Below are 16390 nucleotides of genomic sequence, written 5' to 3' on the forward strand. Positions count from 1 at the left end.
TTTCTGTGGAAGAAGTGCGATAAATTTTTGTACTATATCCTATCCTAGAGTTAGTCCTTCCACTTTAGCTCGTGAGTGACAAAATAACACGTCGCGCTGCTTCATCTTACACGCGCTATACGAGTCTCAATTTGAGCTTGGCCTGACGCTGGAGTCTTATGGACACTTCCAAAGATTATAGAGTTAGGTTACACTACTAACTATCTTTGGCATTGAACTCTAAAAGAACTGGAATGGCATCTCGTTGCAGGCAAAATGAGGAAGACTGAAAGGGAAGATGTAGAGCAATCTATCTCTCTCTGCGCTCTGTCAATTGGTTTATAAAGGTGTAAACAAAAACGACCCAGAGCATTCAAGTGAGACGACTGCTGCGTCCGACGTCTGATGCGGTTATTCGATTGGTTGCCGAACCATTAGAAAGAGATGGTTTGCTCTACATCTTCCGTCTCAGTTGGACACACTTTTCGTCGTATTTCGGTACCTAAGAGGCCCTTCCAGTTCTTTTAGAGTTCAATGATCTTTGGACACTTCCATCACTAAGGCTGATCGGCCACTGAATACGAAGTTGAGTGAAGATGAGCTCAGCATCATCAGCTGAGAGTTTGCTCGTAGATAGAGAAAGGGGAAGATAACGTAAACAACAAGAGAAAGTGTGTCCAACATCTCTATGTTTATTTTTATATTTACTGTGCGTCTACTACATCTTTTTTTACGTTTACCCCAATATTCCAATGTTCTTTATCGTATTTGTGTTTAGTGTAATAATGCTAATTTAAGAGTTGAATATCAGGAATTTGTTGTCGACATGCCTGGAAATTGTGTAATTCGTAACAAATATGCTGAAAAATGACTTTGGATCGAGGTAAATGTAAACAAAAACATGTTGAGGTTGGTCACATAGAGGTCTCCTTCGTAGCTGCGCAATGTGGTATCTTCTCTTTCCTCTATCTACGAGTTTGCTCTTAAGCAAACTTGGCCCTTAGGCCAAGCTCCGGCGAAATCTAAAACAGAGATTCTCTTCTTCTAATCATCTCTATGACCTGGCTACTTGGACATGCATTTTCTCAGGCTCAAGTTTGATGGAAAAATTTTGATAGAAAATTTTGGAGGATTTCTCGATTTACTCCACCTCCAGATCTCCATTAGATGGAAGAGAAGTTTTCAATGGATGGCCGGTCACCGAAAGCTGTCTCGAGCGGCGTTGATTGGCATAGATTTGATTTGACAGGTATTCTATAATTACATCCCGCTTCTCCTACCACGATAACTAGATATTTCAATAATTCTTGTACGTAACTAACTGCGCTTCCGTTACTACAACCACCCTTTTTCCTGATGCTTTGCAGAGGACAATGAATCATTTTTCAATACCTTGAATTAAAAAAAAAAACGTTTTTCGCTAGCTAAAATTATCTGCATCATCACCATTGACGTAGCCAAGATTGCGAAGCGAGGTGTATTTTACAGGTGCATTCGCATTCAGATAAGTGCACTTCTCCACTAATGTTGGCACGCGTAATCTAACATTAGCAATAAACTAGTGTCTGGTATTTCATTTCCTGAGATCATAATTCTAGATTTTTCACAGGATATAGGAAACGTGGATGGTCCAAAAACTTAAACCCAACTAATGCCGACGTTTCGCGGATATATTTCCACTTCTTCAGGGCTACAAAAGATACAATTTTTCAAAGATCTTATCTTACATAAATCTAATCATATAAAATCCATCAACACAGAATGCAATAAAGGCTGAAATAACATTTAAAATTTCCAAGAGTACGAAACAAAATTCAAAAAACAAGATTTTTTTATTATTTTCTTTTATGATTCAAAAAGGAGTAAAACACGAACTACACTTACATAATCAAAAATACACAAGTTTATCAAGTTTTTTGGTAAATAAATTAGATTGGACGAAAAACTGACTTGAAACACTCACCAAAGCTGAAATTATGTTTTCCACCCGATATATACAAATGTTATATAGGTCAAACGAAACAGCTTCTTGGAAGTAGAATCAAACAGCACAAATATAACTGTAACGACCCAGGAAACCACCTTTCGTTTATTAAACATATATAAGTCAACTTATTCCGACGTATAAATACGGTTTCATTAGACCAAAATAAGAAGGACAAATGTCCGCGTGGTAGACGTATAAAATCAATCCTGAATATACGTCTCCTATTCGTATTTTATATACGTCTGATACTCGTATTTCATATACATCTTTTAGACTACTTAAGTAATTCAGAAATTACGTCGAAAACCAGTCATCTATAGACGTTCACAACTCATATATTATAGACTATATTTCAACGACTTCAATGTACCAAAAATAGACGTATAATAATCGTATTTCGTACTACAATTAAGTATCAGTAATAGACGTCTCTGAACAACGTTAGACCTACTGTTCATGTATACGATATCCGACAATACGATGATCCGAAATTGCCATAATATGTTTTGATCGATGATTTCGAATATAATAAATTAAAAGAACAATGAATGCACTTTCGGATCATCGTTTATATTGTCGAATATCGTATGAATGAACATTAGGCTTGTTTGTTGTTAGATATTACTGTTCTGAATATAGTCAATCTTCATCATTCAGTTTAACAATCTTACCCTCTTCCATACTTATCCTTTTCATGGTTTCGAATAAGACCTTACGTAGTGTCAATAGGATTTTAGGAAAACTAAATTTTAAACTAGGTCTCAAACCAATTTATTCAGAAAATAATAAAATAGTAGTTTTCAAAATTCAGGTATATACATTGAGCACACCTCTTTAAATAAATATAATGGTCTATTCCTATATTTTCAGATTGCTTCAATCAGATGTACCCACATCAGCACTACGGCCTCTGTAAAATGTTATTTCAGTTAGTTTTAGGAGAAAAAAACATGTCGAACAAAACATACCAAATATCTTTTTCATCATATTAGTAGACTTGAAAGTGGAGAGCTTTCTTCAAAATCGGTTATGTCATTTTGTTTTTTAGCAGATGTTTAAACATGTCCATCACTATGTTGAATCAGAATCCATTTCAATCACTCATGACAAAGTACAATTAATTTCCTCCAGACAAAACAAACACAGTAAACACACAGCTCACGAAACTATTTCAAGATGGAACGAACTACGAACAGCGCATGCCGCATAGCATAGCATAGGAACACGGCCGTGACTGCCACATGCGTGTATTGTAACGATAACTAATTGCCTATTGGCCGGCCGGGCCTGCGTAGATACTCAATCCTCTGCCTACGTAAACATGGCACCAATGATTGTATGCTCACGATATATAGATAGATGTAATCAATCAATCAATCAATGATCGAAGTAAAATTTCATTTATGTCAACATTACACATTAAGCATGGATTTCACAAAACTCCCATTGTCCGATCAACAATATGACAGTCCCTCGGTTTCCTAAACCAAATCACTGTTACTTTTGCATTTCTGAATATTTGGAAGGAGTATCAATTGAGAATCATTGAATGGAGGTGTATATAGATCATAATTGGATGCCAGAATGATATTCTGAATGCTCATGACTGAATTATCAATTGCAAAGAAATTGACGTTTATATGTCAAGCAAGCTTTGATTCCCAGATCAAGCTTTGTGAAACCGGGGATAAGGCTTACATTAATTGTGAATGAGCTGTAAACAGTGAATTATTGATTTGAGACTGTAGGCTTCACAGTTTCATTTTTTCCGAGTACATTCTTGATATATCATTTCATATTTCATGTATTTTCAAGTGAAATAGAAATTTTTCATATCTCTTTTCTTTCATTTCACAAATCCTATCACTATTTCAATATTATAATATCTTTGAAAATGGAGATTTACTAGATTTAGCAGAGTGGGAATGGGATTGAAGAGCAACAGAGAGCAAATTTTTCTTGGGATGTGCCAGAATTATTTTTTCTTCAGAGTTATGGGTGTATAATAATAATGAGGAAAATTTTTCTTGATTGAAATGTTCATTAAGGTTTCATAAAAAAACTATGCTATAATGAGTTTTAATTAATTGAGGGAATAATAGAAAACAGTGTGTAATTGTAACATTAAGATACGAAAAAGAAGAAATTAAGAATAATACAAATAATTATCAGATACAAACAAATAAATTGTATGATGACTGTAAGTTTCAATTTTTACAATGGCTTGGACCAGGACCATCAAAGCTTCGGCGGGCCTTGGTACATAAAGAAATTACAGGCCCCCAGTTGGTTTTAGGTGTTAGCATTGTATAAAATACAGGCCGATTCTTCCGAATCGGCTCGGTTTAAAATCTAATTTCCGTAATTCCGTATCGAAGCGTTATTTCATTCAGGCGGCGTACGTGTGCACGTGTTTCGAAGATAAAAGAGTTTTTAAGAGTAGGCTATTTGACGAAATTTTTCTTTCTGAAAACTTCCTTGTTGTGTTGTGTTGTATTAACATAGTAACAGTGATGTCCTAGGGCAGGTGAGTACAAGAAATCAAAATAAAATTGTATTTCTATTTCTAATAAACGTCGGAGTAGGCGTCAGGAATATCATCACGTGAAACAGAGAGTTCTCGAAATATTAGGTCCAAGTGGTACATCACCATCATTAGAATCGAGTACTTCAACGATCTTTTGAGATTGCATGTAGATAAAAAAAATGCAGAGATAGAAATGGATAAGAACACCATCAAAATAAAAAGGTACGAAGAATTGAAGAAATTCGATGCTGATATACTTATATATGATCTAGAATATTCGAAAAAATGTGTAGGTAGAATTATGTATCCACTCTTTTGGGATATGCTTTCAATTTTTGGTTTTGGTCTTCCTTATTCTAGAGAAAAAATTCTACAATTTGAAAGATAGAAAAATCTATATATACAAATATTTTTCAGTTGTCCAAATTTGGCCTCAACGGGGGTAAGGACATAGCAGAGACAACACGCAAAATAATCTAACTCATAATAAGCCATGAATCAGGAATTTCCCTGAATTGGTCGGGTAGGAATTAATAATAAAAATGGATTAGAAGCAATGGCGAATATTGTTGAGCTTAATCATGGTGAGTTTTCATGTTGTATTGGTCGAAAATGTTGACATTTTTGAATGTAAGGAAGTTACTTAAATTGAATACATATTTTGCATGTTGACATATATTTAATTAATTTAAACACATATAAGATGATATTCTATATGAAATTCAATAATTTATTTTATACAAATAATAAAATAATTCTATTATCCAGGATCTGTTAAGGATAAATCCTCTATTACAAGAAGTGCCACTGATGTGGAAATTAATCATGTAATGAATTGGCTTCGCAATGCCGGTGACAGAGCAGGGGGCAGATTGAAAAGAGCGGAGGAAAAAGAAGCAGGCAATAATGAGCAGTGAATAAATATAATATATACTTTTTTTTTTCAAGTAAGCTAGTCGTTTTTATGTGTTCTTTCAACCTACAAAGTATTTATATATGTATAATATTATATGAGCGTTATATTTAAGTTGTTTGAATATATGAAGGTTCTTTTCAATTGGCTGTATAAATTGTCTTGCCCTAATCACAACAGAAGTGTTGCAAGGTTTCAAAAAATATTTGAAGAAAAAATAGATCTCCTTCAACATGAGAAATGATTCCGAGATTTCATAAGAAACATTCAAAGATCAGAAATTATTGATCAAATAATTCATATTTAATTTTTTTTGGATTTGCCAATTTCTACCAACGATTCTCAAATTTTCAGGGGCACCTTAGCATATTTACTTGGCATTTCTTTCTAACTCTAGTACGAATTCAATTTTAGCAACGTTAAGTTGGTATTAAGTGTCTCCTAAAAGCTGATGAGACAGAAATCGTACATGAGTAGTAAGAAATGTCACGTAAATATGCTTAGGTGTCCCTTAAAATTTAGAGATTGTTGGTGAAAACGAGCCTTAGTATTGCAGGTATGTATATATTATACCGACGTTGTACCGATCAATTGGAACAGCGTATTCCCAGCATTGTCTATACGTTAAGCCGACGTGGTGGCGATCAATTGTAAAAGCATTCTTCCAATATTTTGTAGAAGCTGAACCGACATCGTAACGATTAATTTGAGGAGCGTATTTGAAGCATAGTCTAGACGCTAAACCGATGTGTTTTTGCACAGTCGAATCGTCACCGGATCTGCGGTGTGCAGACTCTGCAACATGTCGGCTCATAGTCCGTCGGGCGGCTGTCGGCCGATGTGACACTATTTGCAGTATACCGACTCTAACATCGCAGCACTAACCCAACGTTGGGCCGAGTTAAAAATGTTTGCTGGGATGAGTAAACTTTATCCACTCATAGGCAGAAGAAGTCATATGAATAAGAACATCAAGTTGACGATGATTAAAACTATTGCGCGACCACAACTAACATATGGATCGGTGGCATGGGGCTTCGCAGCCAAGACCCACATCAAGAGAATACAGGCCACTGAGAATAAACTCCTTAGAATGGCGATGATACTAGGGTACGTACGTACCCTAGTTTGTTAGGAACAAACAAATCGTGGAATAGGAACCAGTTACTGAATTTATGAAGAGAAAGGCGGAAAGGATATTCGACAAAGCCAAACAACATCCAAATGAGGAACTACGAAGACTAGTCGACTACGATCCAACGGAAGAAGCTTGAAGGTCAAAAACCTACCACCGAAGACCGAGAGATCAGTTCAGGATTTAAATGTAACGAAAGAAGAGCTTAGCCTATAAAAGCTATAGGCAGCATACAACTATCAACACGACTATGATCGTGTGAGAGTCCAGAAACCATAAGAGTCAACTGGTTAATAGGCAAAATGCCCGAAACCTATGAAGAAGCAGTTAAGGGTTTTAAGTGGGTCTCGAGCTCAGAGAGTGAGAATCCCCACACTCAACACTGTTCCCCCTCAGGAGAGGATGTATTCGTCTGTTTTGCAGATTTTCCTCCTGCTACACCAAGAAAAAAAAAAAGCTTGCCTCTCACAGTCACCACTATGTCATCGGCGTATGCCAGGGCTATAAAAGCCACCTGCCGTTAGCCTCTCCAGAAGATCGTCCATGACCAGACTCCACAGCAGAGGTGATAGTGAATTGGTAATTTTTCATTTTATCTGGCCCTCCCCTCAAAAAGTTTGCCCATGTCTGACCTAGGTGCGCATATCTATATCACCAAGGACAGCCAGGCCACGCCGAGGTCCCTGGAATCACACTGCCAGAGAGATCTCTGTTGACATATGGGAGTGCCGTAATACCATAAAGCAACTGGCCAGAGACAACAAAGTGACTCTACTATATATGGGTACCCAGGGCACTATCCCAACAAACATTTATCGTCGGTAAATCGTCGGCTGTGTGCTGTTACTGCTGGCGAAGTGCGTACTGCTTTTACACATCATCGGACCTTTGAAGATCCGAGGACATGGTTTACGCTGCTGAAGATGTGTAGAAACATGAGCATCTAGCCAGCGTCGGCAAAACGCTGCTGTTAGATGAGCAACTTCTTGGCGGTTTATATTCATCGGATCGGTTGCGGTTAGATGCATCTTCAGCGCGTTCTACCCTTAACATAAGGTCAAGCTGTACTATTTAAATTTCGCGGGATTTTGCATAAGAGCTTCCAGACAATCTAATTTCCGTAATTCCGTATCGAAGCGTTATTTCATTCAGACGGCGTACGCGTGCACGTGTTTCGATGATAAAAGAGTTTTTAAGAGTAGGCTATTTGACGAAATTTTTCTGTCTGAAAACTTCCTTGTTGTGTTGTGTTGTATTAACATAGTAACAGTGATGTCCCAGGGCAGGTGAGTACAAGAAATCAAAATAAAATGGTATTTCTATTTCTAATAAACGTCGAAGTAGGCGCCAGGAATATCATCACGTGAAACAGAGAGTTCTCGAAATATTATAATAGGTCCCAGTAGTACATCATCACCATCATTAGAACCGAGTGTCTTTTGAGATTGCATGTCAATAAAAATAATTGAAGAGATAGAAATGGATGAGAACACCATCAAAATAAAAAGGTAGGAAGAATTGAAGAAATTCGATGCTGATATACTTATATATGATCTAGAATATTTGAAAAAATGTGTAGGTAGAATTGTATCTAGTCTTTTGGGATATGCTTTCATTTTTTGGTTTTGGTCTTTTTCATTCTAGAGAAAAAGTTCTCAATTTGAAAGACAGAAAAATCTATATATACAAATATTTTTCAGTTGTCCAAATTTGGCCTCAACGGGGGTAAGGACGTAGCAGAGACAACACGCAAAATAATCTAACTCATAATAAGCCATGAATCAGGAATTTCCCTGAATTGGTCGGGTAGGAATTAATAATAAAAATGGATTAGAAGCAATGGCGAATATTGTTGAGCTTAATCATGGTGAGTTTTCATGTTGTATTGGTCGAAAATGTTGACATTTTTGAATGTAAGGAAGTTACTCAAATTGAATACATATTTTGCATGTTGACATATATTTAATTAATTTAAACACATATAAGATGATATTCTATATGAAATTCAATAATTTATTTTATACAAATAATGAAATTCTATTATCCAGGATCTGTAAGGATAAATCCTATTACAAGAAGTGCCACTGATGTGGAAATGAATCATGTAATGAATTGGCTTCGCAATACCGGTGACAGAGCAGGAGGCAGATTGAAATGAGCGGGGGAAAAAGAAGCAGGCAATAATGAGCAGTGAATAAATATATACTTTTTTTCAAGTAAGCTAGTCGTTTTTATGTGTTTTTTCAACCTACAAAGTATTTATATATGTATATTATTATATGAGCGTTATATTTTAGTTGTTTAAATATATGAAGGTTCTTTTCAATTGGCTGTATAAATTGTCTTGCCCTAATCACAATATAAGTGTTGCAAAGTTTCAAAAAATATTAGAAGAAAAAATAGATCTCCTTCAACATGAGAAATGATTCCGAGATTTCATAAGAAATGTTCAAAGATCAGAAATTATTGATCAAATAATTCATATTCAATTTTTTTTGGATTTGCCAATTTCAACCAACGATTCTCAAATTTTCAGGGGCACCTTAGCATGTTTACTTGGCATTTCTTTCTAACTCTAGTACGAATTCAGTTTCAGCAACGTTTAGTTGGTATTAAGTGTTAAGTGCCTCCTAAAAGTTGATGAGACAGAAATCGTACATGAGTAGTAAGAAATGTCACGTAAATATGCTTAGGTGTCCCTTAAAATTTAGGGATCGTTGGTGAGAACGAGCATTAGTATTGCAGGTATGTATATATTATACCGACGTTGTACCGATCAATTGGAACAGCGTATTCCCAGCATTGTCTAGACGTTAAGCCGACGTGGTGCCGATCAATTGTAAAAGCATTCTTCCAATATTTTGAAGAAGCTGAACCGACGTCGTAACGATTAATTTGAGGAGCGTATTTGAAGCATAGTCTAGACGCTAAACCGATGCTTTTTTGCACAGTCGAATCGTCACCGGATCTGCAGTGTGCAGACTCTGCAACATGTCGGCTCATAGTCCGTCGGGCGGCTGTCGGCCGATGTGACACTATTTGCAGTATACCGACTCTAACATCGCAGCACTAACCCAACGTTGGGCCGAGTAAAAAATGTTTGCTGGGATATAGTGTTGTTGAAGGAAACGAGAAAGCCGATGAACTTGCAAAAAGAGCATCCTGCTGGACCTTAGCCTTTCTGTGGGCTCGGAAAGTACCAATACAAATGGGATCCAACAATGGGAGTTGAACAACAGACTAACCCTCTGGAGAAACACTCCTGGACTTACTCAGTCAAAGAAATTCATGATGATTTCACCGATCTACACCAGAAAACTGCTAAAGTTGTCACGAGCTGAGCCTCGGGTGATGGTGGGACTGCTGACAAGGCACTGTCGGTACAAATATCATTTGCACCGTATGGGTGAGTCAGGAGATGAGATTTGTAGTCTCTGTCGATCAGAAGTAGAAACAGCTGAATACATGATTTGCAAGTGTCCAGAGCTGGCATATTTTTCTCTTAAAATTCTACAAGGAATCTCTTCTTTTCATTTCATTATATAATATTGTTTTTTCTCAGTTTTTTCATAAATGAAATCGAAATCGTTGTGGGCTCTGGAGGGGTAATTACCCTCTTTATGCCCCCTCCCGTAGGATCGCCCTTACTGAATATTTTAAACCGAGCCGATTAGGAAGAATCGGCCTGTATTTTATACAATGCTAACACCTAAAACCAACGGGGGGCCTGTAATTTCTTTATGTACCAAGGCCCGCCGAAGCTTTGACGGTCCTGGTCCAAGCCATTGTAAAAATTGAAACTTACAGTCATCATACAATTTATTTGTTTGTATCTGATAATTATTTGTATTATTCTTAATTTCTTCTTTTTCGTATCTTAATGTTACAATTACACACTGTTTTCTATTATTCCCTCAATTAATTAAAACTCATTATAGCATAGTTTTTTTATGAAACCTTAATGAACATTTCAATCAAGAAAAATTTTCCTCATTATTATTATACACCCATAACTCTGAAGAAAAAATAATTCTGGCACATCCCAAGAAAAATTTGCTCTCTGTTGCTCTTCAATCCCATTCCCACTCTGCTAAATCTCCATTTTCAAAGATATTGTAATATTGAAATAGTGATAGGATTTGTGAAATGAAAGAAAAGAGATATGAAAAATTTCTATTTCACTTGAAAATACATGAAATATGAAATGATATATCAAGAATGTACTCGGAAAAAATGAAACTGTGAAGCCTACAGTCTCAAATCAATAATTCACTGTTTACAGCTCATTCACAATTAATGTAAGCCTTATCCCCGGTTTCACAAAGCTTGATCTGGGAATCAAAGCTTGCTTGACATATAAACGTCAATTTCTTTGCAATTGATAATTCAGTCATGAGCATTCAGAATATCATTCTGGCATCCAATTATGATCTATATACACCTCCATTCAATGATTCTCAATTGATACTCCTTCCAAATATTCAGAAATGCAAAAGTAACAGTGATTTGGTTTAGGAAACCGAGGGACTGTCATATTGTTGATCGGACAATGGGAGTTTTGTGAAATCCATGCTTAATGTGTAATGTTGACATAAATGAAATGTTACTTCGATCATTGATTGATTGATTGATTACATTTATCTATATATCGTGAGCATACAATCATAACCCATTGCATTCTGAGAATTCCCCTAAGTGGACTTGATAGGTTTTTACTGTTGAATGTTAGACTATTGAGGGCTTGATGTAAATTATGAAGGTTATAGATTGCTTGGAAAGATGGTTTTGGAGTTAAAGATCTTTTACAGGTGATAAAATGGCATTTTACCAAAAAAAAAAAAAGGGATTTAGTGGGTTTTGATTGTTTGCCCACGATATATTTTTTTGATAATAAGCATAACAATGTTCAACATCCAACAATGAGTAAAGCAACAGTATGAGATAAAGTTTTAGTAGAGTTTAATGTGACGGGATACCACACAATTTGGTGTATGATAAAAGAGCTCCAGTAAAAGACCCTTTCTCCCTAGCAGTGAATTGTACGAATAATAACTTTTCACGAAATAAGCTGAAATATTTTATATTAAAAGGCATCTTGCGGGCCAAAATTGATTCTTCCATCAGTATTCATATATTATCTTCTTTGGGAAATCATATTTGAGGAGAATGTTATAACGTTTTCATACATTGTTTCTTGTAATCGATATAATTTATTCAATTCAAGAAAATTCTGCATTTTCTTGAGGGATTGAAAGTGATAAGTATCGGGAACTTGAGATTGCAGACTCTCACTGACCACTTCAAAAACAGATACTCATTCTACTCCTCAATAAAATGTATTGGTTTAAATCACATTTGATTATCATTTTTATATCATTAAAATTTTGGTTTTGTTATTTGAGAATGCTCCAGATTTTCGAGTATTTCGATCATCTAATATTACCTAAAAAAATATATATATAACTGAATAGAATGGTACTTGTTCTGTACAATTCATTCGATACCTACTTTTATTTTTGGAAAATGGAAAGTTTGATGTACCCAAAAGAAGAACTCTTAATGCATGTCATCATCAGATTGCTTTCAAAGTATCAATATCAATGGTCTCATTTAATTAGTGTAATAAGTCGAATAAAAATCAGAAAGTTTCCGGCTCCGACTGTAACGGTTATGTAAATATCAACAAACAGGTTAGGTTATCTATGGTCAGCTGTCAGCTGTACAAAATTTAAAATTAAATCCCCATATTTGTTCCAACTTGTACAATCATATCAAAAATCTGTGCCTAACTTCTGTCAAACTTTATAAATGGTTAGACAAAGATGACAGACAATTGTCTTTTGGTCAGTCGGCCAATCAGGAGGTAGTGGGCGGTATTTTCTGGCGAGTGATCCTTCGGGGCAATACATTTTCTGGGCACTGATCTTTCGATTCAAAGAGTTTTCGGGCGAGTGAGTCGTACCGGTTGCCAGGCTATTAAAACTGTAGTAGATCTTGAACATTCTCATAAATCTGCTAGGCTTGTTTGTAGACTACAATTTTATCAAGTGAATAGTAATTGAAGAGGGCTCATTCAGTTTTCCAGATCACAAGTATAGACACCAGAATCTTTGATGGTTGAAGCAATCAGTGTATGGACAGGACATTATTTCATTTCATGTGACAACGCTGTGAATTGTCGAATTGGGGGACTTTTAATCAAAGATATTATATGTGTAATATCTTTGCTTTTAATTGGTTGACGACCATCAATCCGAATGAATTAAACTCCATTTGGCGAGGAAACTATAGAAAAATATGCAAATATGCATTTTTTTTGTTCAATGTAAATTTTTTTTTTCATTTATTGCACCTATGGTTGTACCCTCTATTCATGAATATCTAGTATGCATGTTATACATATAAATTATTCCTGCCACGGCTTAACCATTTATATACAGCTATCATTTAAATGGTGATTTTTATGGAAAAGGATTAAGTTCGATGTGAGCTGAATAATTAGCTACCTGGTGAAATCAGTTCAAACAATTAAAGCACTTATATAATCTGAATCGCTTTATCAACTTCAAAAAACTTGAATGTTTGGAACTATATGTACTAGGTGTATAAAACTCAGAAACATCGATATGACAATAATGAATAAAGGACCAGTATTTTTTTTTCCTCCTGATAACTGAAAGTAATGTAGTAGGTATCTACATATGGCTTATAATAATAGTCATATTTGAAACCTTTCATATATTTGTCCAGTGTAGACCTCAATGATGAGTGTTAAAAAAATTCGCTAATAGACAGATTGAAAACATACCATATATCCGTTTAATATACCTAAGTTCATGGAGTAGGAAGGAAGGTTGAAATATGTACGACTTATAGTCGTATAATTTGTGGAACTTTATAGACCTAGTTTATAAATTATAAAAAATTATTAAAGCTGGGAAATAAGCGATATATATTGTAGGATGCATATTGTTCCAATCGTAAAAACACAACTGGGAGACAAAATAGATCTCATTATGTATATATGACTTCCACTTATAGACATTTCAAAAACCTATCACATATTCGTTTAATATAGGTGTAGGAAGTACGTCGAAAAGTACAATATATTCGACGTATAATTCGGAGATCTTGTAGACTTCGTTAATAACTGATGAATATGACGAAGAGTTTGAAATAATTGAAGTATATAAACAAGAAATAATCTTCAGTTCTTGAAAAAACTGTTGATAAGCAAAAAACATATGGTGTGGTATATATAGCTAACGCTAAAAGACGTTTTATAAATAACCTACTACAGAAAAAATGGTATAATATAGACGTAAAATACTTGTACTGTGATAGACCAAAACGAAAAATATACCATCAGGATGAATATTAGACGTATACTAAACCAAGGTGTGTTTCCTGGGGAAAGTTTTAAATCCAAAGAGAATAACACAGCCCTTGCAACCCACCATTTCAGGTGAACACCACAATTTCAATTTTCAAGCAGTCTCCATTTTAGACGTAGAGAATAATTGGATGAAAAGAAATATAAGTGAAATGATATACATAAAATTGAACAATACTGTAAATTGTCGCACTGACACCCAAAACTTGAGCTTGGTATACACTGGCATTTTGGACCTTTTCAAAAATAAATATCCAACTAGGTAATTTCAAAACAAGACAAAAAAGATAAATAAAATTGTATATTAATTATGTTGATAACCAATTGATTTCATACGGTTGATTCCACCTGTCATAAACACGATATGGGGGATCGCATCAGTTTTGGCACATTCACTGAAGGTGATGCACTGCATTGATCGACACAATATACAATTTTCTGACGAAGTTTTTCGAGTTTCCATGGGTCTCTAGTCTGTATTGTTCATCACACTGTTTTTAAGATCCATCGGGTGGAAAACATAATTTCAGCGTTGGTGAGTATTTCAAGTCAGTTTTTCGTCTAATTTATTTTCCAAAAAAGTTGATAAATTTGTGTATTTTTGATTATGTAAGTGTAGTTCGTGTTTTACTCCTTTTTGAATCATAAAAGAAAATAATAAAAAAATCTTGTTGGATTTTTGAATTTTGTTTCGTACTCTTGGAAATTTTAAATGTTATTTCAGCCTTTATTGCATTCTGTGTTGATGGATTTCATATGATTAGATTTATGTAAGATAAGATCTTTGAAAAATTGTATCTTTTGTAGCCCTGAAGAAGTGGAAATATATCCGCGAAACGTCGGCATTAGTTGGGTTTAGTTTTTGGACCATCCACGTTTCCTATATCCTGTAAAAAATCTAGAATTAGCGATAAACTTCGAACAGAATAGTCGAATGAGTTAAACATGTAACTGGTCACAACATAAGCATTGCACATGATCCATAGCCGGCTCGAAATTCCTTGCCGACTTCGAATTCCGTGATAGATTTGAATTTCATACATTTTCATGAATAGTAACAGAGAGAACGCCATCTGTTTAGCTTCCATGCCGAATTGCACTTCGGCTCGAAACTTGGGAATGTAATTAACCATTCGCAATAAACTTTAGACAGAATAATCTAGTCAAATGAGTTAAACATGTAACTGACCATAACATAAGCATTCCTTATGATCCATAGCCGGCACGAAATTCTATGCCGAAGTTATAGTTTTCAGCTTGCAAGAAGTTTTACTTATCCACCAAAGAAAGGAAAGGGTAAATAGCCTTTATAGGGACTATAGGGTAAATAGCCTTGTGGATTCCAGAGACTTCTCTTCTTCCTAGGGTGTTAACGATACATATTGAAAATCAAAATACGAGTTCACAAATTTATTCAGTATCTCTAAATATGGGAACACAATATAGTTACTAAAGCACAAGCATAAAATCCACCGATCTATAATAAAAGTGAAAATAAGCTATAGTCTACACACTGTACTGATGAGGGAAAATGATCACGGAACCGGTATACAGTTCTCTAGGATTTCCTGCGCTCGTTGATGACTAACTCGCATTTATTGGAGCGACAATTCTTCGGAATTGTTGTTTCTAATTTGATATTTTCAACACGTGCCCGGTTGGCACTTGGAGGAGAACTGAATACTCCATTTTCTTTATTTTGGCAAGGTAAAGAAGGTTATAACCGAGGTTATAACTTTTCCCTCAAGATAGTTAATCCCCTCGCAGGTAAATATCCTTCATACACGTTTTTCTTACTTCGTCTAAATGATTTTACCATTTTTTCAGGCGCTGGAACAAACGTATTAGGTTGCGTATATATAGTCCTTTCAAGTAGGGACGAGTGTTTAGTTACGTTTGCTTCAAGTCAACGTGTCCCAACACATTTCAACATCTGCGTTATGTTGATGGTGCCTGTCAACGTTTGCAACTGCTTGAGAATGCCGCTCAGATGCTGATGAAATTGGAACATTGTTTTTGATTGTCGCAAAATGCTTCCCATGACAACCTATGAATTCATAAAAAGATGAAATGTCTGATAATATTTTGCGCCATAAGCATTACTCCAACGTATAAGATTTGAAGGCATCTGTTTCTCGAGATAACTTAGGCATGACTGCACCTAATCATCGAATGCCTGAAGCATTAAATCAATATAGATGAGACGCAAATACTCAATATAATCCCAAAAATTCGAAAAACTTATTCCAACAATCATTCAGCCTTTAACAACAAAACTATGCACGACACGTGTCGTGTTTGAACTGTTTTTAGTTGCAAGATGTGACTGACCTGGAATTTTCTTTTTGGATGTTTGTGGCGAGACTGGAAAAAATGTTTTTATTTCCTTGATATTGGCAACGATTCGTTCGCAGAATGGTATTGCTTTTTCACACGATCAATTGCATTCAGACAAG

The 16390-nt window shown here is 35.4% G+C and overlaps 2 long non-coding RNA genes across 5 annotated transcripts; one reads left to right on the top strand and one right to left on the bottom strand.

Moving 5' to 3' along the window:
* Positions 1-2834: 2834 nt before the first annotated feature.
* Positions 2835-3274, bottom strand: LOC123310208. Its single transcript, XR_006537346.1, has 2 exons — positions 2935-3274; positions 2835-2876 (listed from the first exon to the last, which is right to left on the bottom strand). It is a non-coding gene; the product is annotated as an uncharacterized LOC123310208 (long non-coding RNA).
* A 1049-nt stretch (positions 3275-4323) lies between these two features.
* On the top strand, positions 4324-8715 carry LOC123309784. Of its 4 annotated transcripts, XR_006537284.1 has the most exons (4): positions 4324-4493; positions 4552-4715; positions 8242-8408; positions 8590-8715. It is a non-coding gene; the product is annotated as an uncharacterized LOC123309784 (long non-coding RNA). The 4 variants fall into 4 exon arrangements; XR_006537287.1 differs by lacking the exons at positions 4324-4493; positions 4552-4715 and adding an exon at positions 7510-7827; XR_006537286.1 differs by lacking the exons at positions 4324-4493; positions 4552-4715 and adding an exon at positions 7979-8049.
* The last annotated feature ends 7675 nt before the right edge of the window (positions 8716-16390 follow it).

Source organism: Coccinella septempunctata, chromosome 3 (assembly GCF_907165205.1).
Source record: "Coccinella septempunctata chromosome 3, icCocSept1.1, whole genome shotgun sequence".
Taxonomy (NCBI): Eukaryota; Metazoa; Arthropoda; class Insecta; order Coleoptera; family Coccinellidae; genus Coccinella; species Coccinella septempunctata.